Here is a 22,018-nt window from a genome sequence, read left to right as displayed (position 1 = left end):
TATTTTACATGGCTAAGTTCAAAACAAAGGTATACCTAAGAAAACAAACTCCGGAAATTGATCTTTTTGGATAAGGAAATGCAAAAATATATCATAAAGCATTAAAATATATTTTAATCCACTCAAAATGAACATGCTAAACATAAATTGCAAGGATGTAATGGTCACATAGGAATGGTGATGGAGATCTCGTTAAGTAATAGCAATTATTTAAATGCTTATATGAATAAAATGTATAAATATAGAAATGTGCCGCGCTCATAAATAATTAACATATGATAATCGGTGAAAATTCATTACATTGTGAAGAATACATATACAAACAAATATATAATAACAAAAAAAGTGAATAAGGGCAAAAAGTCCTCTAAAATGGAGTGAACATAGAAAAATCTTCAAACGTGTATTCCAGAAGTGAATAACTGAAAATTTGCTGTGACACCATCCCCCACCAATATATATAAGGAGGCTTACCGGAGTGAGTGGACTCAGTTTGATGTATGCCTAGTGAGTAGAGTTGAGCGGACACCTGGATGTCCGTGTTCGGCGGGTTCGGCTTTTTCCGAACTTTACCCGGACACCGAACCCCATTGAAGTCAATGGGGACCCAAACTTTCAGGCACTAAAATGGCTCTAAAACACCAATGGAAAGGGCTAGAGTGCTGCAAATGGCAGCAAAATGTAGTTAAGAGCATGGCAAGTGCTCTGCAAACAAATGTGGATAGGGAAATAACTTAAAACAACAACAAAAAACAGAAAAATAAAAAAATTTCTTCATCTGTGAAGGATGGCCCATATGGAGTAGGAGGGAGGTTGAGGTGGTGGTGGATGTGGCGGTGTAGGTGGAAGCGGCGGTGGAGGAGGACGAGGTTGCCAACACTGCTTTTGTTCAGTCATTTTGAATGAGGGTACACCCCAAAAGAGTGAGAAAGATCAAAAATAGAACAATGGCTGGGTAAGGTCGGTATCCATCTCTATTCTGCACAAGGTACGGAAAAGTCCTGTGGGATCCATGCCTGGTTCATGTTAATGTACGTGAGCTTGTCCACATTGTCTCTGGACAGGCGGCTGCGCTTGTCTGTGATAACGCCCCCAGCCGTGCTAAATACATGTTCAGATAATACACTGGCTGCAGGGCACACCAGCACCTCCAAGGCGTAAAGGGCAAGCTCAGGCCATGTGCCCAATTTGGAGACCCAGAAGTTGAAGGGGGCAGACCCGTCATTCACTACATGTAGGCGTGTGCAGACATACTGCTCCACCATGTTGGTGAAATGCTGCCTCCTGCTAAGACGTTCCATATGGGCTGCTGGTGCTGCTGTTTGTTGTGGCGTGCTGACAAAGCTTTTCCATATTTCGGCCATGCTAACCCTGCCTTCTGAGGTGCTGGCGATGCCCTGGTTGTGTTGGTGACCTCTTCCTCCTCCTCCTCTACCTTGGCCTTGTGCTTCCACTGTGGCCCCGCTGTCAGGTGGGAATGACAGCAGCATCCCGTCTACCAGCGTGCGCTTGTGCTCGTGCATCTTGGGATCGCACTCCAGTGAGTGAATTAAGGACGTTGTCCTTGTAACGGGGATCCAGCAGCGTGGCCACCCAGTAATCAGCACAAGTTAGAATGTGGGCAACTCAGAGGTCGTTGTGGAGACACTGCGGCATGTAATCGCTCATGTGTGCCAGGCTGCCCAGAGGCAATGAAAGGCTGTCCTCTGTGGGAGGTGTATCGTCTGTGTCCTCTGTATCCCCCCAGCCACGCACCAGTGATGAGCTGGCCTGGGTGCCACCCTGCTGTGAACATGGTTCCATCTCCTCCTCCATCTCCTCCTCCTCATCCTCCTCATCCTCCAGAACTGTGCACCTGCTGGACAATTGTGTCCCTGGCGTTTGTGGGTGCAGGAACACACCCTCAGAGCCACTTGCGAATGACTGCCCTGAAAGCCTTGGAAATGTTACCTCTTCATCCTCCTCCTCCTCATCATGTGACACATCCTCTTCCATCATCGCCCGAATCATTTTTTGAAGGAGGCATAGAAGTGGGACAGTTAAGCTGACAACGGCGTCATCGGCACTGGCCATGTTGGTGGAGTACTCAAAACAGCGCAACAAGGCACACAGGTCTCGCATGGAGGCCCAGTTATTGGTGGTGAAGTGGTGCTGTTCCGCAGAGCGACTCACGCATGCGTGCTGCAGCTGAAACTCCACTATGGCCTGCTGCTGCTCGCACAGTCTTTCCAGCATGTGCAAGGTGGAGTTCCACCTTGTGGGCACGTCACATATGAGGCGGTGAGCGGGAAGGCCGAAGTTACGCTGCAGCGCTGACAGGCGAGCAGCAGCATGGTGAGAACGCCGAAAGTGCGCACAGACGGCCCGCACTTTCTGCAGCAGCTCTGACATATCGGGGTAATTTTTAAGGAACCTCTGCACCACCAAGTTCAGCACATGCGCCAGGCAAGGGATGTGCGTCAAACCGGCTAGGCCCAGAGCTGCTATGAGATTTCGCCCGTTATCGCACACAACCAGGCCGGGCTTGAGGCTCGCTGGCAGCAACCACTCATTTGTCTGCTGTTCCATGCTCCTCCACAACTCCTGTGCGGTGTGTGGTTTTTTCCCCCAAACAGGCAAGTTTTAAAACTGCCTGCTGTCGTTTACCCCTGGCTGTGCGGAAGTTGGTGGTGAAGGTGTTACGCTGACCGGATGAGGAGGCGGTAGAGGATGAGGAAGCGGAGTAGGAGGAGTTAGGAACAGGAGGCAAACAGAAGCGCCCTGCAATCCTCGGTGGTGGAAGGACATGCCCCAAATTGCTATCCGCCTCAGGCCCATCCACCACTGCATTTACCCAGTGTGCCGTTAGGGAGATATAACGCCCCTGACCGTGCTTACTGGTCCACGTATCGGTAGTTATGTGGACCTTGGCACAGATGGCGTTGCGCAGTGCACACCTAATTTTTTCCCCCACTTGGTTGTGCAGGGAAGGGATGGCTTGCCTGGAAAAGTAGTGGCGGCTGGGCACGACGTACTGTGGGACAGCCACTGACATAAGGCTTTTAAAACTGTGCGTCTCCACCAGACGGAATGACAGCATTTCAAAGGCCAAGAATTTTGAAATGCTGGCATTCAGGGCCAGGGATCGCGGGTGGGTAGGGGGGTACTTCCTCTTCCTCTCAAGTGTTTGGGAGATGGAAAGCTGAACGCTTCCACGGACATTGTGGAGATGGTTGGTGACCCAGGTGGTGGTGTTGCTGACAGATCGTCTGTTTGCAGGGTGGCAGGTGCCGGTATCACTACAGATGTGGATGGAGAGGCCGAGACTGCAGCAGAAGAGGAAGCAGGAGGAGCCAGAGACCTTTCTTGGCTTTGAAGGTGTCTACTCCACTGCAGCTCGTGCTTTGCTCTTAGATGCCTGATCATGCAGGTTGTGCTCAGGTTGAGAAGGTTTATGCCTCGCTTCAGGCTCTGATTGCACAGGGTGCAAACCACTCGTGTCCTGTCATCAGCACATTTTCTGAAGAACTTCCACGCTAGAGAACTCCTTTGAGCTGGCTTTGGTGCGCTCGGTCCCTTGCTGCGTTGGGCAGTAGCAGGCGTAGTGTCTAGGGCACGGCCGCTCCGCTTCTGCACCCTGTTCCCTCTTCTGCTGTGCTGGTGGCTCTGTGCGACCACCGCCTCTTCCTCCAAACTACTCAGGTCACCTGCATGACCTTCATTCCATGTGGGGTCGAGGAACTCATCGTCCTCCACCTCATCTTCCACCCAGTCTTCACCCCTGCCCTCCTTGTCGGTCTCCACAATTCTGAGTGCCGCAGCAGTTGGCACCTGTGTTTCATCATCATCGGAGACGTGCTGCGATGGTCCTTCCATGTACTCATCTTGAGAAATAAGTGGTTGGGCATCGCTGCACTCAATCTCTTCCACTTCTGGGGCAGGGCTAGATCGATGGCCCTGGGAAACCCTGCTGACAGAGTCATCAAAAAGAAGAAGAGACTTCTGCATGACTTGGGGCTCAGACTGCTTGCCTGATTTGCAAGGGGGTGAGGTGAAAGACGGTTGGACATTGGCTGCAGGTGCCAACTCTGCAGTAGACTGGGTGGGAGACAATGTGAAGGAACTGGAGGCACTGTCAGCAACCCAATCTACTATCGCCTGTACTTCTTCTGGCCTCATCACTTCTAGAGGCGCATGATGCCCTACCAAATACTGCTGCAAGTTCTGTCGCCTACTCACACTTGAGGAAGGTGTTTCACTTGTGCGTGTAGCTGGCACAGATCGACCACGTCCTTTCCTTGCAACAGGAGCTCTACCAGCAGCACCACGACCCAGGCCACGGCCCCTATTTGACGGTCTCCTCATATTTCTGTAATTTATGATCTTGCCCTAGAAAGGTGTTTATTGAATAGCGGAACAAAACAAAAACAGTATCGCACGGGTGTATCTCACAGTCAAATATGCAAACTATGCCGCAATTTAATTTTTTTACCCTAAAAGGGTGTTTATTAAATAGCGGAATAGAAAAACAGTATACAAATACAACGGGTGTATCTCACAGTCAAATATGCAAAGTATGCCGCAATTTAATTTTTTTCACCCCAAAAGGGTGTATATTGAATAGCGGAATAGAAAAAAGGATATAAAACGGTGTATCTCACACGTACTAACACAGACTAGGCCCCGATTACAATTTTTTGTACCCTAAAGGGAGGAAGAGGAGTAGGAGGAGTTCGGAACAGGAGGCAAACTGAAGCGCCCTGCAATCCTTGGCGGTGGAAGGAGATGCGCCAAACAAATTTAAAAGGTGTATCTCACACGTACCGATACAGACTATGCCGTAATTTAATTTTTTACACTCCAAAAGGGTGTATATTGAATAGCGGAATATAAAATTTTTTATAAAACGGTGTATCTCACACGTACAAACACAGACTAGGCCCCGATTACAATTTTTTGTACCCTAAAGGGAGGATGAGGAAGAGGAGTAGGAGGAGTTCGGAACAGGAGGCAAACTGAAGCGCCCTGCTAATGGAGTCTTGCCTCTTTCCTGGAAGCTAAAACGTATTCCTGTAAACTGTAAGGAACAGGAAGTCAACTCCTAATATGGGCATTACAGGAAGTTCTGAGGAGACGGGCTGTCTATTGACACTCAGAGCAATGTGTATTGAGGGCTCGTTAGGGAACCATTGTTCTGTGTCTGACTATTGTGTACATTGATTGCCCCTTGGGGCTTCTGTCTCCTTGCATTGGTCAAAGCTATCTGACCAATCACTGTTGACTCATTTTCAAGCCCTCATTTGCATGGGCTGGAGAGGACCTTATTGGGAACTGCAAATACTTTACAATTGACCAATGGGAAAGCGGTTGTTGGGGGAAGGATGTTCTAATTTCTGTATAAAAGTGTGCTGTGTTCTTCCAATAAATGTTGTTCCTGTTTTACCCTCATCTCGGAGCTTTGTCTCGTTATTGGGGGAATCTGCTACAGGGATTGCTATGGTCTTCCATACTCCCTTAGAGAATCACTAAGCTCTTGTAAGAGCTTGTGTAAGAGCTTATTCTGCTGCACTCTCTGGGGAAAGAGAGGTTCACCCACAGGAACCTGGAGCCTTGTCGTTGGTCCAGGGTGGGTAGGAGATGCCAAGACCCTAACCAAGCTGCGGCGTTTCGTGGAGTCTGAAGTGCTTACGGTGTCTGGTGGAGTTCTTGGAGCCCTCGGGAAGCACTAGGAGCATCTGTCAACAGAGGTACCTGCTCAGGGGTGCCCTGTTCCGTAACAAGGTGTATCTCACACGCACCGATACAGACTATGCCGTAATTAAATTTTTTACACTCCAAAAGGGTGTATATTGAATAGCGGAATAGAAAAAATTTTATAAAACGGTGTATCTCACACGTACAAACACAGACTAGGCCCCGATTATAATTTTTTTGTACCCTAAAGGCAGGATGAGGATGAGGAGTAGGAGTAGGAGAAGTTCGGAACAGGAGGCAAACTGAAGCACCCTGCAATCCTCGGCGGTGTAAGATGCGCCCAAAAAATTGGAAAGGTGTATCTCACACGTACCGATACAGACTATGCCGCAATTTAATTATTTTTACCCCAAAAGGGTGTAGATTGAATAGCGGAATAGAAAATATGATATAAAAAGGTGTATCTCACACGTACAAACCCAGACTAGGCCCTGATTACAATTTTTTGTACCCTAAAGGCAGGATGAGGTGTAGGAGGAGTTCGGAACAGGAGGCAAACTGAAGCACTCTGCAATCCTCGGCGGTGGAAGATGCGCCCCTAAAATTTGGAAGGTGTATCTCACACGCACCGATACAGACTATGCCGCAATTTAATTCTTTTTACCCCAAAGGGTATAGATTGAATAGAGGAATAGAAAATATGATATAAAAAGGTGTATCTCACACGTACAAACCCAGACTAGGCCCCGATTACAATTTTTTGTACCCTAAAGGCAGGATGAGGAGTAGGAGGAGTTCGGAACAGGAGGCAAACTGAAGCACCCTGCAATCCTCGGCGGTGGAAGATGCGCCCCAAAACTTTGAAAGGTGTATCTCACACGTACCAATACAGACTATGCCGCAATTTAATTTTTTTACCCCAAAAGGGTGTAGATTGAATAGCGGAATAGAAAAAAGTATAAAAAATTGGTGATTTTTCAATAGCACATGTGAACACAGCAGTGTCTTATGTTTTATGTCACGGTCAGCTCAGCAGCAGGCTATGAAGGGAAAAAAAAAAATTCCCCTTTAACTTTGTAATTTTTAAATAGCAGATTAGTACAGACTATGCCACAATTTAATTTTTTTTAACCCAAAAGGGTGTATATTGAATAGTGGAATAGAAAAAAGTATATAAAATTTTCAATCACTCAATAGCACATGTGAACACAGCAGTGTCTTATGTTTTATGTCACAGTCAGCTCTGCAGCAGGCTATGAAGGGAAAAAAAAAATTCCCCTTTAACTTTGTAATTTTTAAATAGCAGATTAGAACAGCAATCTGTAGTAAAATATAGCTGAACGCTGCACACAACAGACTGATAAAAATATATTTTTTTCTCCCTCCTACTCCTCAGTGGGCTCAAGTGAGGGCAAAAAGATCGTTCACTGCACCACCCCCCACACAGCAAAAATCGATTGTTCTGTCCCTGCCTAATCTTTCCAGCCTGTCCCTAAAATGCTCAAATATCTTTCCCTGCCTACACTCCGACCTGTCCCTGCATTCTTTTCGGGCACAATTTTTCACTGTCTGTCCCTAATCAGCAGCCAGCACGTATGATGTGTGCTCTCTCCCTACACAACAGCAGAATGACGCACCGCGCTGTGTCTCTCGAACTTATAAAGACATGGTCATATGCTTCAGATGGCCAATCACAGCTACTAATACATTTGTAGGCATGGCTGGGATGGCTTAAGGCACACCAGTTAAACGCTTGTTGATTGGCTGTTGAAAGCCCGCCATTTAAAGCACGCCATTACATACAAAACAGGAAATAAAATTACCGAACACGGATTTTAAACCCGAACATACAGTAAAGTATTTGGGTCCGTGTCCGGGTAGCAAAAATCCAATTATCCGGTACGGACCCGAATAATACAGTCCGTGTTCGCTCAACACTAGTCCTAACCCATGGCAACAAAAATATTATATAGCTTCTCCACTCAGTCCTTTATATGGGCTCCTGGTTCTTCCTGACCTATCAGGCCAGTCGCTAGCTCCAGAGCCTACATTCTTGTTATTTCCAGAAAATGTCTTAAAATAATCTCCCGAGCCCTTACCCCCTGGTAAATCGACTTACCAGGACCTCTGGGCGAAATGGGATGATCAAGCACGGGGGTACCTAGTAGGTCTGTCACTGTGGTGTACCGCTTTACCATGTCCACTAGCTGGGTAGCAGTTTTGGGGTCTCCATGGCTGACCCATTTCCTTAGGGTGTCAGGAAGAGCCCGCAAATAACGGTCCATCACCACACGCTCCACTATCTCCGGTGGCGACAATGTCTCAGGTTGGAGACACTTCCCGGTAAGGTGTATGAGGTCAAACATTTGGGATCGTGGGGGCTTTTCAACCTTAATTGGTCCACCGAAACACACGCTGGGCATGAACTGCAATGGTGACAACCAGCCTTGCCAGGATTTCAGCTTTAAGTACATCATAATCCTGAGCAGCCGCTGGTTCCAGGGCGTAGTAGGCTTTTTGAGGTTCACCTGTTCTAAAAGGTGCCACAAACTCTGTCCACTCAGATCTCTGCCAACCTTCTCGCTCAGCAATCCTTTTCGAGCGTAGTGAGGTAGACTTCCACATCATCTGCAGCTGTCATCTTTTGCAGGTAACAGCTGGCACGCTTCACCTTTTGTTTCACTGGGATTGAAGCTGGGGGGTTAACCTTTAACTCCAGGATGCTCTGAGTCAGCTCCTTGATCCACCTTTCTGGGCCTCTCGATCTGCCTGCTGGTCCTCTCCAAACTGGCGGTTTGTCTCTTGTTGGGCTATAGTGGCCTGCTGCTGCTGTGCCTCTACAAACCAGCGGTTGGACTGCCGCGGCTTGAAGCAAGGCTCTCATCATATCCTCCATCATGCAACTCGCTCAGGAAAATGTCCGCCAAATCCACCATATGTGGGGGTTAGCTCAAGTGGGGATCACTTTTCCTGGGAAAAAGGCAAGTCCGGCATCAAAGTTTCTTTTAAACTGTTTTGCAGAAAGCATTTTTATTTTAAAAGGTTGCAAACAAAAACCAAACACAACAGAAAATAAGTCCTTGCCATCTGGCTCTAAAGAAAACACACGGGTATTCCTATCTAAACAGGTGGTGGGCTTCTCCCATCCACCTCACAAAACAAAAAGTACTGCAGACCAAAGTATTCAGTCTGTGGCTCTCTTGGCAATGTTGTCTGAGTCCCAGGGTAGAGCAACATTATGCTCCAGCTTTTTCCTTTTTATCTCACCTGGATGGCCAATTAAACAATTACCAATCCAAGTGAGAGATACAAAACCCGAGCTGGACTGCACGGACCCAAAGTCAGCTCGAAAACCTGGTCTGGGTTCCGCTAGTCCTGTATATAGGACAGAAAGCGAGGGGAAATATATCGTCCCTCGATGACTTCCCCTTTCCTTATTTCACAGTGGGCAGAAAGATGGGTAGGGGTGGGAAGAGGAGGAATAGATCAAGTCCTTTCTTCTCTCCTGTTCGTGTATGGGGTGAGGCCGGTGTGCACATCTATGCACTCAGGGGTTGTGGTATGGAATCCTGAATGGGTGGCAACCCTACAGGAAGCGCCAGCTAAGTGTGGTATCCTGGTTAAAGGGTTTTAATAGCGAAGAATTAAAACACCCACAAGAGGTAAAATATACAAGTGCTCATCTGGTGTCAGAGTCTGTGGATCCTCCTAGAACCATCCTGCAGGACGGCTGTCCTCTGTTTCGGCTGCTGGGCAGAGAGATGGCTGGCTCAGGAGCCTGGAGGAGCCCCAAGAACACTAACCAGCATGGAAAGCAAAGCGGAAGTGCCATCACCGGAAAGGATAGGAGGTACCAGATGAGAAGAGAAACAAGTCTACGCAATCAGAGTATTTGGCTCCTTCTACAGGGCTTTCCTCTTGGTCTATAAAGTCACAAGGACAGCAGTCATAGGTGGTCCCGTGCATTCCTTTATTGTACCCCCATAACCAATGCCCAGTGACATTTAATGGATTGCCCTCTACCCTGATCATTGGTATTCTCTTCCTCCATTAGCAGAAACACAGGATCTCCATCTTCCCTACTAACAGAATGGCGATCTGCCTTGTTTACATTGGCAGACAACTGTTCTGCCTCTCTCGGGAACAAATGCCAGGTGCCAACGGACACCGTGTCCGCTGGACCCACTGATTGGCTACCGCTGTTTCCAGTGGGAGCTGGGCACCTGCGGCGCGTGTGCACGCCCCAGACTCAGAAAAGCAGATGACATACAGGTACGTGATTCTGCACAGAACGGCCGCCCTACCGCAGTACATGTACAGTTGTGTTCAAAATTATTCAACCCCCACTGAAATTGATTGTTTTGGCCAGTTTGACATTGATTTTGATGTCATCCTGCTTACAATTAAATCAAAGAGGCACGTGTAGGTCAGACAAATATAACATAACATTTATAATTAAATAACCAAAAATGTATTTTCTGTGCTCACATCATTATCAGTTTTATTCAACCCCAAACTGACATTCAATCTTAGTACTTAGTACAACATCCTTTTACAGTTATAACAGCTTTTAAACGTGAAGCATAGCCACCAGAGGTCCCCACCAGAGGTTCTCAATCGGATTTAAGTATGGTGACTGTGATGGCCACTCCAAAATGTTCCAGCCTTTAATCTGCAACCATGCTCTATTGGACTTGGAGGTATGCTTGGGATCATTGTCCTGTTGAAAGGTCCAACGTCTCCCAAGCCTCAGGTTTGTGACAGACTGCATCACATTGTCATCCAATATCTCCTGGTACTGAAGAGAATTCATGGTACCTTGCACACGCTGAAGCTTCCCTGTACCTGCAGAAGCAAAACAGCCCCAAAGCATGATTGACCCCCCGCCATGCTTCACAGTAGGCAAGGTGTTCTTTTCTTCATAGGCCTTGTTCTTCCTCCTCCAAACATAGCGTTGATCCACGGGCCCAAACAGTTCTAATTTTGTTTCATCAGTCCACAGAACACTATCCCAAAACTTCTGTGGTTTGTCCACATGACTTTTGGCATACTGCAGTCGAATCTTCTTATTCTTTGGAGACAGCAAGGGGGTGCACCTGGGAGTTCTGGCATGGAGGCCTTCATTACGCAGTGTGCGCCGTATTGTCTGAGCAGAAACTTCAGTACCCACATCTGACAAATCTTTTCTCAGTTCCTCAGCAGTCACACGGGGACTTTTCTCCACTCTACGCTTCAGGTAGCGCACAGCAGTCGAAGTCAGCATCTTCTTTCTGCCACGACCAGGTAGCGTTTCAACAGTGCCCTTTGCCTTGAATTTGCGAATGATGCTTCCTATGGTGTCTCTTGGTATGTTTAACATCTTTGCAATCTTCTTATAGCCATTGCCCTTCTTGTGAAGAGTAATCACCTCTTCTCTTGTCTTCCTGGACCATTCTCTTGACTTCACCATGTTTGTAACCACACCAGTAAATGTCTAGAAGGAGCTGAGTATCACAGACATTTTAAAGCTGCCTAATTGGTGCTTATTAGGCTTTATTGCTGCTCCCTGACATCCACAGGTGTTTTCAATACCTGATTGAAAACACTTCAATGAACCTCTGTTCTTTAGAGTGGTGGTCTTTAACCGGTTGCCGACTGCGCACAGTATATTTACTGCGGCAGTCGGCCCCGGCCAGGCAGAGTGACGTAGGTCTACGTCGCTCGCCTGTCACTCCTTCTAGAGCCAATAGCGGGCGGGCGCGCGCCCGCTGAGGCGCGCGCCCGCTGAGGCTTGTTCACGGAGGAGTGCGGGAGTGTGACTAGCGGACCCGATGTCCGCCGGTCACACTACGATCGCCGGTACAGCGGGAGAAAGACAGAGCGGCTTATGTAAACAAGCCGCCTGTCAGTTCTCCCTGTGTAAAAGTGAAGATCAGACAGTTCTACTATGTAGAACTGTTGATCTTTGTTTTTACACTAGTAGACCTGTCCCTGCACAGTTAGAATCACGCCCCTAGGACACACTTAACCCCTCCCTGTCCAATACTGTTAACCCCTTCCCTGCCAGTGTCATTTTTGCAGTAACAGTGCATATATATAGCACTGATTACTGCAGTAATGTCACTGGTACCCCCAAAAGTGTCAAAAATGTCAGTCAAGGGTCCGATCTGTCCGCCGCACTGTCGCAGTACTGCAAAAAAAATCGCAGATCGCCGCCATTACTCGTTAAAAAAAAAAACACCAAAAATGACAAAAATCTTTCCCTTTGTTAGTAAACGCGATAACTTTTGCGCAAACCAATCAAAATACGCTTTTTGCAATTTTTTTTAACAAACATATGTAGCATAAAACAAATTGGCCGAAAATGTTAAAAAATTTTGATTTTTACATTTTTTTTGGGGGGAATTTCATATAAAAAAAAGTGAAAAATATTGTTGTTTTTGCAAAAATTACGTTCTTTTTTTGTTTATAGCGCGTGATCAAAAAATCGCACAGGTGATCAAATACCACCAAAAGAAAGCTCTGTTTGTGGGAAAAAAAGGACGTGAAATTCGTTTAGGTACAGCGTCGCACGACCGCGCAATTGTCCGTTAAAGTCACGCAGTAAAAAATCGCAAAAAACCCCCTGTTTTTTTTAGCAGGAAAATCCTCCGGTGGTAAAGTGGTTAAGGGGTTGAATAATTGTGTCAATGAAGAATTCACAAAAGAAACATTTACTACTGTATTACAAAACCAATTGATGTCATTTTAGTTGCATATGGTTCTTTAAAAAGTCCTTGTAGGATTTCATTCTGAATACAATTACAAATGTACACTAAATTCCCTAAAACCCTTTACAGCATTGGGGGGTTGAATAATTTTGAACACAACTGTACGTGGGGCAGTAAAAGCGGAAAATCTACCTGATAAAGAGAGAGGCTATGACCTGGTGGATTGCATGGAGAACTCCTGGGCCCAGCTGAGGACATTTAGGGCCTTAAGATTGAAGATGTGGTGGATGTCCCCTTTTGGTTTGGGAACTGTGGACAGAGAAGAACTCCTGGAACTCTTCTGGCCTTAGCTCAGTGAGATTGAGTTTGGAAGACTAATGTCATAGACAGGTTGCCAAAATGTTTAGGGCTTTAGAAAGGGCCTCCAATGGCTGTCAATGTGGTGTCTTCTCCACTCTCCATCTCACTAATAAAACCCCGATGGATGACTCTCTATGAACTGATCACATTCCAATCACCGATCATCTAATCATTGGTAAAAAAGAAGACTCGGCACAGAATATTGTACGAAGAGTTTTTATTGTACAAGATCAGAATAAGCGATTACCACACAGTAATGATATGAATAAAATAAAGCTTACATCTTTTATAATAGAATTAACAAATGTGTCAAATGTATTAATAATCATACATTGGTTGGACCAATAAAAAGCCGGCTACTTCCATAAATCAAAAAGGATCAACATGAAGCAACCAATAAAAAAGGTTCACCAGTGAAAGATAAATCCTGATTGGCTGCTGTGGGTTAATGCATGTTACAGTGATCTTTTTCCATCCAGTAGGTTAGATCTATATACATATTTATAAGTAGAACACAAAAAGAATAAAGCATTTCCCGTTAGGTCCTCATACAGTTCCATGATAGGCCATGGATTGTCATGATTGCTCGCTTTTTGCCCCATGTATTGTCATAATTGTTTGTCTGTTGCCCCATGTATGATGATGATTGCCCACTTGTTGCCTCATGTAGTTACACGATGGACCATGTATTGTCACGATTGCTCTCTTGTTGCCCTATGTATTGTAAGGATTGCCCACTTGTTGGCTTGTGTATTGCCTGTCTATTGCCTCATTTATTATCATGATTGTCCATCTGTTGCCCCATGTTCTCTGATGATTGCCCACTTGTTACGCCATGTATTTTTAGGAATGTCCATCTGTTGCCCCATGTATTGTGGTGATTGCCCACTTTTTCCTTATGCATTATCATTATCACTGTTGCCTCATGTATTGTGATGATTGCCCACTTGTTGCCCCATGTATTATCATCAATACCCACATGTTGCCTCATGTATTGTCATAATTGTCCATCTCTTGCCCCATGTATTGCGATGATTCCCCAATTGCTTCCCCATGTATTGTCATGATTGTCCAATTGCTGCCCCATGTATTGTCATGATTGCCCAATTGCTGACCCATGTAATGTCACGAATGCCCAACTGTTGCCCCGTGTATTGTCAGGATTGCCCACTTGCTGCCCCATGTATTGTCAGGATTGCTCCCTTATTATCCCAGGTATTGTCATGATTGTCCATCTGTAGCCCCATGTATTGTCATGATTGCTCACTTGATGCCCCCTGTAATGTGATGAGGGCCGATATTTTTTCAACAATTTATTTTTCTTTTTTAGTGTAGTTGTGAGGTCTTTTTGACCCCAGATCTTACAATAAAGAGGTCCTGTCATGCCTATTTCTATTACAAGGGATGTTTACATTCCTTGTAATTTGAATAAAAATGATCAAAATATATATTTTTTTTAAAACTGTAAAAATAAAAAATAATAGATAAAATAAATAGGGAACAAAAATAATTAAAGCGCCCTGTCTCCGTTAGCTCGCGTGCAGAAACAAATGCATACGAAAGTCCCGCCCACATATGTAAACGGTGTTCAAACCATACATGTGAGGTATTACACGATCGTTATAGCGAGAGCAATAATTTGAGCCCTAGACCTCCTCTGTACCTCTAAGCTGGTAACCTATAGAAATTTTTAAAGTGTCGCCTAAGGGGATTTTTAAAGAACCGTAGTTTGTCGCCATTCCGCGATCATGCGCGATTTTGAAGCATGACATGTTGGGTATCTGTTTACTCGGCGTAACATTATCTTTCACATTATGGAAAAAAATTGGGCTAACTTTACTGTTTTCTTATTTTGTAATTCAAAAAAGTGAATTTTTTTTCAAAAAAAATTGCGTTTGGAAGACCGCTGTGCAAATACTGTGTGTAAAAAAAAAAAATATTGCAACGCTCTCCATTTTATTCTCTAGGGTCTCTGCTAAAAGAAAATATATATATAATGTTTGGGGGTTCTAAGTAGTTTTCTAGCAAGAAAAAAGAAAGAATTTTAGCTTGTAAACACCAAGTGTCAAAAAATAAATAAAAATAGTCCGGTCTTAATGTGGTTTATAATATCACCAAGCTTGGCTCAGGGTCTTTCTCCACATCAGGGACTTTCATTGGGATCACTAGTAGATCCCCCTCTCATATAGATCCAGTAGCCAGTAGGGAATGCTACCTCTCTCTATAGGGATGACCGCGGTAATCTCCCAGGACTCTTGCTCGTGACACGGATATAGTCAGGAAGGACCTCACAGTATAGTAAGGTGTGATTTTTATTGATAAAACTCGCAGTATAGCGGGGATAAATATGTAGCCGCAATGTGCGCTAAACTCCGATACTTCCGCTCTCGGCCCGTAGACCAGAAGTGACGTCACCCGGCTCCTCCCAACGCGTTAAGTTACAAAACATATGATGTCACACGACTCCTCCCAACGTGTTGCGTCACGCCACGTGACTTTCTCAAGGGCTAGAATTCTCCTATTTTCTATTCTTCTATCCATCTATTCTATACCTATTTATCTACACATCCTCATTGCAATGACTTCAGTGCTAGCGCATCTGCTTTTCTCTTTTATTCACTCGGCATGACATCATCTTCCACATTATACAAAAAAATTGGGCTAACTTTACTGTTTAGTTATTTTTAAAAGCGGGGAAATTTTTTTTTTTTAAAAATGGAGTTGGAAAGATCGCTGCGCAAATACCGCGTGACAAAAAACTATTGCAACGACCGCAATTTTATTCTCCGGAGTCTTTGTTAAAAAATATATATATAATGTTTGGGGGCTCTAAGTCATTTTCTAGCTAAAATATTGATTTTAACTTGTGAAACACATGTGTCAGAAATGGGCTCAGTTCTTAAAGGGGTTAAAACATTTCCCGCACTCTGAACATTAACAGGGAAGCTCACCTGTGTGTATTCTCTGATGGCGAAGAAGGTGTCCTTTATGAATAAAACATTTCCCGCACTCTGAACATGAATAGGGACGCTCACCTGTGTGTATTCTCTGATGGCGAAGAAGGCTTAATTTCAGATTAAAACATTTCCCGCACTCTGAACATGAATAGGGACGCTCACCTGTGTGTATTCTCTGTCTAAGAAGGGTTGCTTTCTGATTAAAACATTTCCCACACTCTGAACATGAATAGGGACGCTCACCTGTGTGTATTCTCTGATGGCTATTTAGGCTTACTTTATGCTTAAAACATTTCCCGCACTCTGAACATGAATAGGGACGCTCACCTGTGTGAATTCTCTGGTGCCGAAGAAGGTGTCCTTTTTGGCTAAAACATTTCCCACACTCTAAACATGAATAGGGAAGCTCAGCTTTGTGTATTCTTTGATGCCCAATAAGGACTCCTTTATCATGAAAACATTTTCCGCACTCTGAACATGAATAAGGAAGCTCACCTGTGTGTATTCTCTGATGCCTAAGAAGTTGTGCTTTTTGATTGAAACATTTCCCACACTCTGAACATGAAAAAGATCGCTCCCCTGTGTGTATTCTCTGGTGCCTAAGAAGGTATGTTTTGTGACTAAAACATTTCCCGCACTCTGAACATGAATAGGGAAGGTCACCTGTGTGTATTCTCTGATGGCTAAGAAGGTTTCTTTTCTGTTTAAAACATTTCCCGCACTCTGAACACGAATAGGGATGCTCCCCTGTGTGAGTTCTCTGGTGCTGAAGAAGGGTTCCTTTTTGACTAAAACATTTCCCGCACTCTGAACATGAATAGGGACGCTCCCCTGTGTGTATTCTCTGATGACTAAGAAGGTTTTTTTTCTGTTTAAAACATTTCCCGCACTCTGAACATGAATAGGGAAGGTCCCCTGTGTGAATTCTCTGGTGCTGAAGAAGGTATCTTTTCTTTTTGAAACCTTTCCCGCACTCTGAACATGACAATGAATTCTCTCCTGTATGAACCCCTTTATGGTATAAAGAAGATTCCCTGAGATGAGATGGTTTCCCGCACCCGTCGGCACTGTCAGATATTAGAGGACTATGTGAAGTATCAGGAGATTCCAATGATCTCCTCCAATGGTGAGGTCTGTCATGTATATTATGAGGAACGGGATTTACTTCTGGAGAAGATGCCATGTCATTATCTTCTGTAGTCACATCTTCCTCCGATGTCCTTCTATTCCCACCACAGAGTCCGTCTGTCAGAAGACAAGAAAAATTACCAAGAGTTTTCCACACTCATATACACTGCTCAACACTTTATAATCAGAGTATAGCATCAAGTCAGGGAAACTCCTGGGATATTCATCTGCTCAGTCAAGTAGCAGAGGGGGTTGTTACCAACAGGTGCACTAGATGGGCAACAATGAGACGACCTCCAAAACAGGAATGGTTTTGCAGGTGGAGGCCACTGACATTTTCCCTACTCATCTTTTCTGACTGTTTTTTCCTAAATCAGAAAAAGTTTTATTATAAAGAAAGAAAAGTCCATTCCATTCGGTACACAATATTTCCGCTTTGTACAGTCATAGACACAGCGATCGTAACCTTCATATATAGTCACTCCTGCATGTTTCCATTCCCCACCTCCACTGACTCCACCCACTCCCCCAACATCTCACTGACTCCACCCACTCCCCCAACATCTCCCTGACTCCACCCACTCCCCCAACATCTCACTGACTCCACCCACTCCCCCAACATCTCACTGACTCCACCCACTCCCCCAACATCTCACTGACTCCACCCACTCCCCCAACATCTCCCTGACTCCACAAACTCCCCCAACATCTCCTTGGCCTGCGCCTTATCCCGTTCCCTCCTGTTTATTCATTCCTAGGACTCAGCTTTTTTTTTTTTTTTTATTGATTTTTAAACATAGAAGTAAAAATAACACAAAAAACAGACAAGAAACAAACAAAACAACTCCCCCCCCCCCCCACACCTCAGTGCAATGCTCATGTACTACAATACTTATAGGAAAATGCTAAAGGAGAACCTCCCAGGAGAACCTCAACGCGGCAGTGTCTCCCCCACACAGACTCTCACCCAGGTCCATACCCCAACCTCCCCCACCACTGCTTATCATCTGCTAGGCATAGACTTCATTTGTTACCTCCCTAAGTATCAGGGGACCTCAACTCACCCCTCTAAGGTGACCGTCACCTTCACCGGTGGCAGACCACAATCACCTCCGAGAAGAGTAGATGGCCTCTCAGTCCAACCCTGCCATATAACGCATCCTCTATTCAGGTATGTGGCTTTGTAAAATGGCAGCATCGTGTTCACTGGTCACTTCCAATACTCCACCGATGGCGCTTCGGTCTTCCCCCAATGTAGAAGAATAGCCTTGCGCGCATAGAACAGAGTAACCGATAATAAAATTCTTTGTGCTCCAAGAGGTGCCATCTCCTCCACCAAACCCAGCAAACACACTGTCAGCATCAAAGGTGCCCTCAATGTGGTCCTAGGACTAATCTTTGAAGTGTTAATTCTTGTGGACCAAGGTCAGGGGTATCCAACCACATGTCCCACAACTTTTCAAATTTACCCGGACATCCACGTCTTTTAAAGATGTAGCACCCTTCTAGTCAGGTGCTAGAGATTGAGTATAGTTTTGCCTCTGTCTGCCTATCAGAGGAGCAGCAGGAAAATTCTATATTGCACTCTGCTTATCAGGGATCAGGATCTGTAAGTTAGGTCTGCTCAGTGTGCCCAGTGTGCGATTCATCTGGCCTAAGGGAGTGTCCCCAGCTGATCCAATGGGGAGGCACATTGGATGCTGGAGGAAACCTGGCCAATGACTCACAGGCTTTTGATACAGCCCCAGAGATTGGCACAGATGGGTTGTCTCGGTGCATTGTGGGGCAGGGTATAAAAAGCCACGGGCACATGAGGTAGAAGGGGGAGGGTGGGGATCCCCCATCCCTTGCCTCTTTCCAACCACAACCCCACATAGGCACACGCTCATTCATCCGGCTCCTTGCTGGTGAGCGTCTTAGCATTTTTTTTGCTATCTCTTAGTAAATTGCGGCCTCTCTGTGTGAGATTGCCCCCTTCTCTTTCACTCTCTCATATTCTTTGCTTGCCTGACTTTCCTTTCTTCCTCTCTCATACCATCTTTGCCTCCCCTCTTTTTTTATCTCCATTCTCTTCATACCCGCCCCCCCCTTTGCCCCCTATTACTTACCCTCCACCTACCTCTTCCTAACCTCACTTCCCAACCTTCCCCTCGCCCTTTTTAAACATATGGATAACATCAGGATCCTCTCGATCAATGCTAAGGGACTTAACGTCCCGGAAAAGAGGCAAATTTTGTTGAACGATTTAAACGATCTAAAATTGATATCACCTTTGTACAGGAGACCCACTTCAGGGATGACAAGCTTCCACTATTTAAGAACGAGTTTTTCCCCTTGGCCTACCACTCTACTAACCCAGAGGCTAAATCAAAAAGAGCCTCTATCAATTTTTCTAGTAGGGTACCATGGACACTGCGCGCATATTCTAAAAGACCCCAATGGCTGATTTCTGTTTCTGAAGGGCAATGTTGGTGACTTTAGAGTGACTTTGACCACCTATTATGCTCCCAACAGCCAGCAGGATGCGTTGATTACTACAGTGGTTCTCAATTCCGGTCCTCGGGACCCACTAACAGGCCAGATTTTAAGTATTACCTTGGGGGATGCAGACTAGAATACTGCAATCACTGAGCAGCAAATGAGATCACCTGTGATGTAATTTAGTTATCTTGCAAACCTGGCCTGTTGGTGGGTCCCGAGGACCGGAATTGAGAACCACTGGATTACTAGAGGTATGGAGAAGCTCCTGGAGTTCTCTGAGGGTCAACTAATTGTTGGGGGAGATTTTAATATCCCTCCGATTCCTTCAGAGGATACATCTCTGGGATTCTCCTCGGTCCCCCCCTGGCGTCCGCAAACGTATTGCAAAGTCCCTCCATAGTGCACAATTGATAGATGTGTGGCGCCTGATGCATCCCAGAGAACGAGACTATTCTTTCTATTCCTCACCAACTATACTCTCGTATAGACTATTTATTGATGCCGCATTGTCAATTACACACAATCCCGTGACTCTTTAATAGGCTCTATTACATGGTACGACCATGCCCCTGTTATACTTTCTTACGCACTAACAGACTTTCGATGGTCCAGAACCTGAATGTGGAGACTAAATGAAAGCCTACTCCAAGATGAGACTGTTTTGACAGATGTAGAGAATTAGACCATTTCTTTCAGACTAACACCATTGCCAATACTGACCCCGGAATCATTTGGGAGGCACACAAGGCAGTGATTCGTGGGGTGCTCATAAAGCATGGCTCCTGGAACAAAAAACAGCGTACAGCACAACTAGACTCCTTACTCCAAGCTTTACATGCGTTGGAGTACCATCAAACACGCTCTGTCACTCTCCTCAGAGGTAGAACTTATGACTCTACGTAGGCAAATTAATGACCTTTTACTTTACAAAGCTAAGGCAGCCATGCAAATTTGTCGTAAAATGTCATATGAGTCAGGAAATAAGTGTGGCAGACTATTGGCTAGATCCCTCCAAGAACAAACCTATTATCTCCCGCACAGGTCAAAAAGCCACGTTACCTAGACATATCACACAAGAATTTAAATCCTTCTATGCCTCGCTCTATAACTTACAAACCCCAACCCCCAACCGACCCATATAGAGGAATACCTGCTCTCTTTCTGGATGCCATGGTTGTCCAACAGTGACAGTAAATCCCTAGAGGATCCCATCACCTTGGCTGAACTAAAACAGTTTAAAAAAACTATTAGATGGGCACCTTAAAGACCACAACATACAGGGGTATGCAATGTACGGATAACAGCAAACACACACACATCATAGGTTGAACTGGATGGACTGATGTATTTTTTCGACCTCGCAAACTATGTAAATATGTAAGGTGGTTCCAAAGTGGGGAAGGCCCTGAGACCGGATGGGTTTACCATCCAGTATTATAAAACACTCTTGCCGTCACTTGGACAGTTTATGGTTGACATGTTTAATACATGGGGCTCTGGGACATATATCCTCAAGGAGACTTTATAAGCTCACATTTCAGTCATCCCTAAAGAGGGAAAAGATCTCACCTACTGTGGTAGCTACCAATCCATTTCCTTGCTAAATGTCGATCTTAAACTGTTCACCAAAATCCTAGCAACTATGATCCAACAACATCTGACGCAACCGATCCATTTGGATCAAGTTGGATTTGTGCCTACACGTGGGGCACAGGATAACACAACCATGGTCCTCAACCTCCTACATGTAGCCACCAAGACCCGCACACCCTGTGTCCTCCTAAGCACAGACACACGAGACGGCCTTTGATTGAGTAAATCTGCATTTTATGTTTGCAGTACTTCGACATGTGGGCATCGGCAACACCATGCTAAATTGGATCTCACAGATCTATTCTGCCCCTGCCGCCCAGGTTAAGGCAAACGGTGTCTTATCAGACTACTTCACAATTAGGAATGGGACAAGACAGGGGTGCCCTCTGTCACCCTTACTCTTCGCATTATCATTAGAATCCTTTATGTAGAAAACACCTCCACCCGGATATCTCGGGCATGACTGTTGGGGTGACCCAGCAGAAAATATCAGCGTATCCAGATGACATGTTATTTTCCCTCATGAATCCAATAATTTCTCTACCGAATCTTCTTCACAAGTTGGAGGCATATTGCACTCGGTCAAATCTAGATATCAACTTTACTAAATCTGAAGCTATATGAGTATGCTTATCAAACCCCCTCCTCCACCAACTGAACTGAATTTTAAGCTAAAATGGATGAACTCAGCGCTGAAATACCTGGGCACTCTTATACCACTAAAATTTTCACCCATCTTCACGCTCAACTTTCTTCCCCTCCTAAAGAATGTTTCTTCACATTCTATAAGATAAATCGAAATCTGGTCTCCATTCATGGTTTGGGAGATGCAAAATTATTAAAATCTGCATACTCCCTGAGTTCCTATACCTCTTTCAAGCACTTCCGATATTCATCCCTTCGCATTACTTCAAACAAGAGGACACCCTAATAGTGGATTTTATCTGGGCACATAAGCGACCTAGGCTATGTAGAAGACTACTCTTGCCTCCTTAGCGACTAGGTGGACTGTCAGACTACACAATTGGGGAGACTCAGACTGGTGTCGTCATGGTGAAGCGAAGCTTTGGCCCAGATCAAAACAGGCCCAATGCGACATAACCCTCCATAGAGCTCCATCATGCCACCATTCACTAC

General features: G+C 45.3%; 2 protein-coding genes and 1 pseudogene across 3 annotated transcripts in view; all 3 read right to left on the bottom strand.

Moving 5' to 3' along the window:
• The window catches only part of LOC309549859 (gastrula zinc finger protein XlCGF66.1-like), a gene marked incomplete at its 3' end in the record, with an annotated part of 187,184 nt that overhangs the window by 19,578 nt on the left and 145,588 nt on the right, over positions 1-22,018 (bottom strand). The gene's annotated exons all lie outside the window — the stretch shown is intronic.
• Positions 1-22,018, bottom strand: part of LOC309550264 (uncharacterized protein) — a gene marked incomplete at its 5' end in the record, with an annotated part of 231,995 nt that overhangs the window by 174,283 nt on the left and 35,694 nt on the right. The gene's annotated exons all lie outside the window — the stretch shown is intronic.
• LOC309549858 lies at positions 15,615-20,460 on the bottom strand (annotated as a pseudogene). The gene is made up of 2 exons: positions 20,439-20,460; positions 15,615-16,924 (listed from the first exon to the last, which is right to left on the bottom strand). The product of its transcript is annotated as an uncharacterized misc_RNA (transcript).

The sequence above is a fragment of the Pelophylax lessonae genome (genome assembly GCF_965119305.1).
Source record: "Pelophylax lessonae genome assembly, chromosome: 3".
In the NCBI taxonomy this organism is placed as follows: domain Eukaryota; kingdom Metazoa; phylum Chordata; class Amphibia; order Anura; family Ranidae; genus Pelophylax; species Pelophylax lessonae.
Note: the sequence above shows the minus strand (reverse complement) of the source record. Positions and strands in the feature narration are given on the sequence as shown.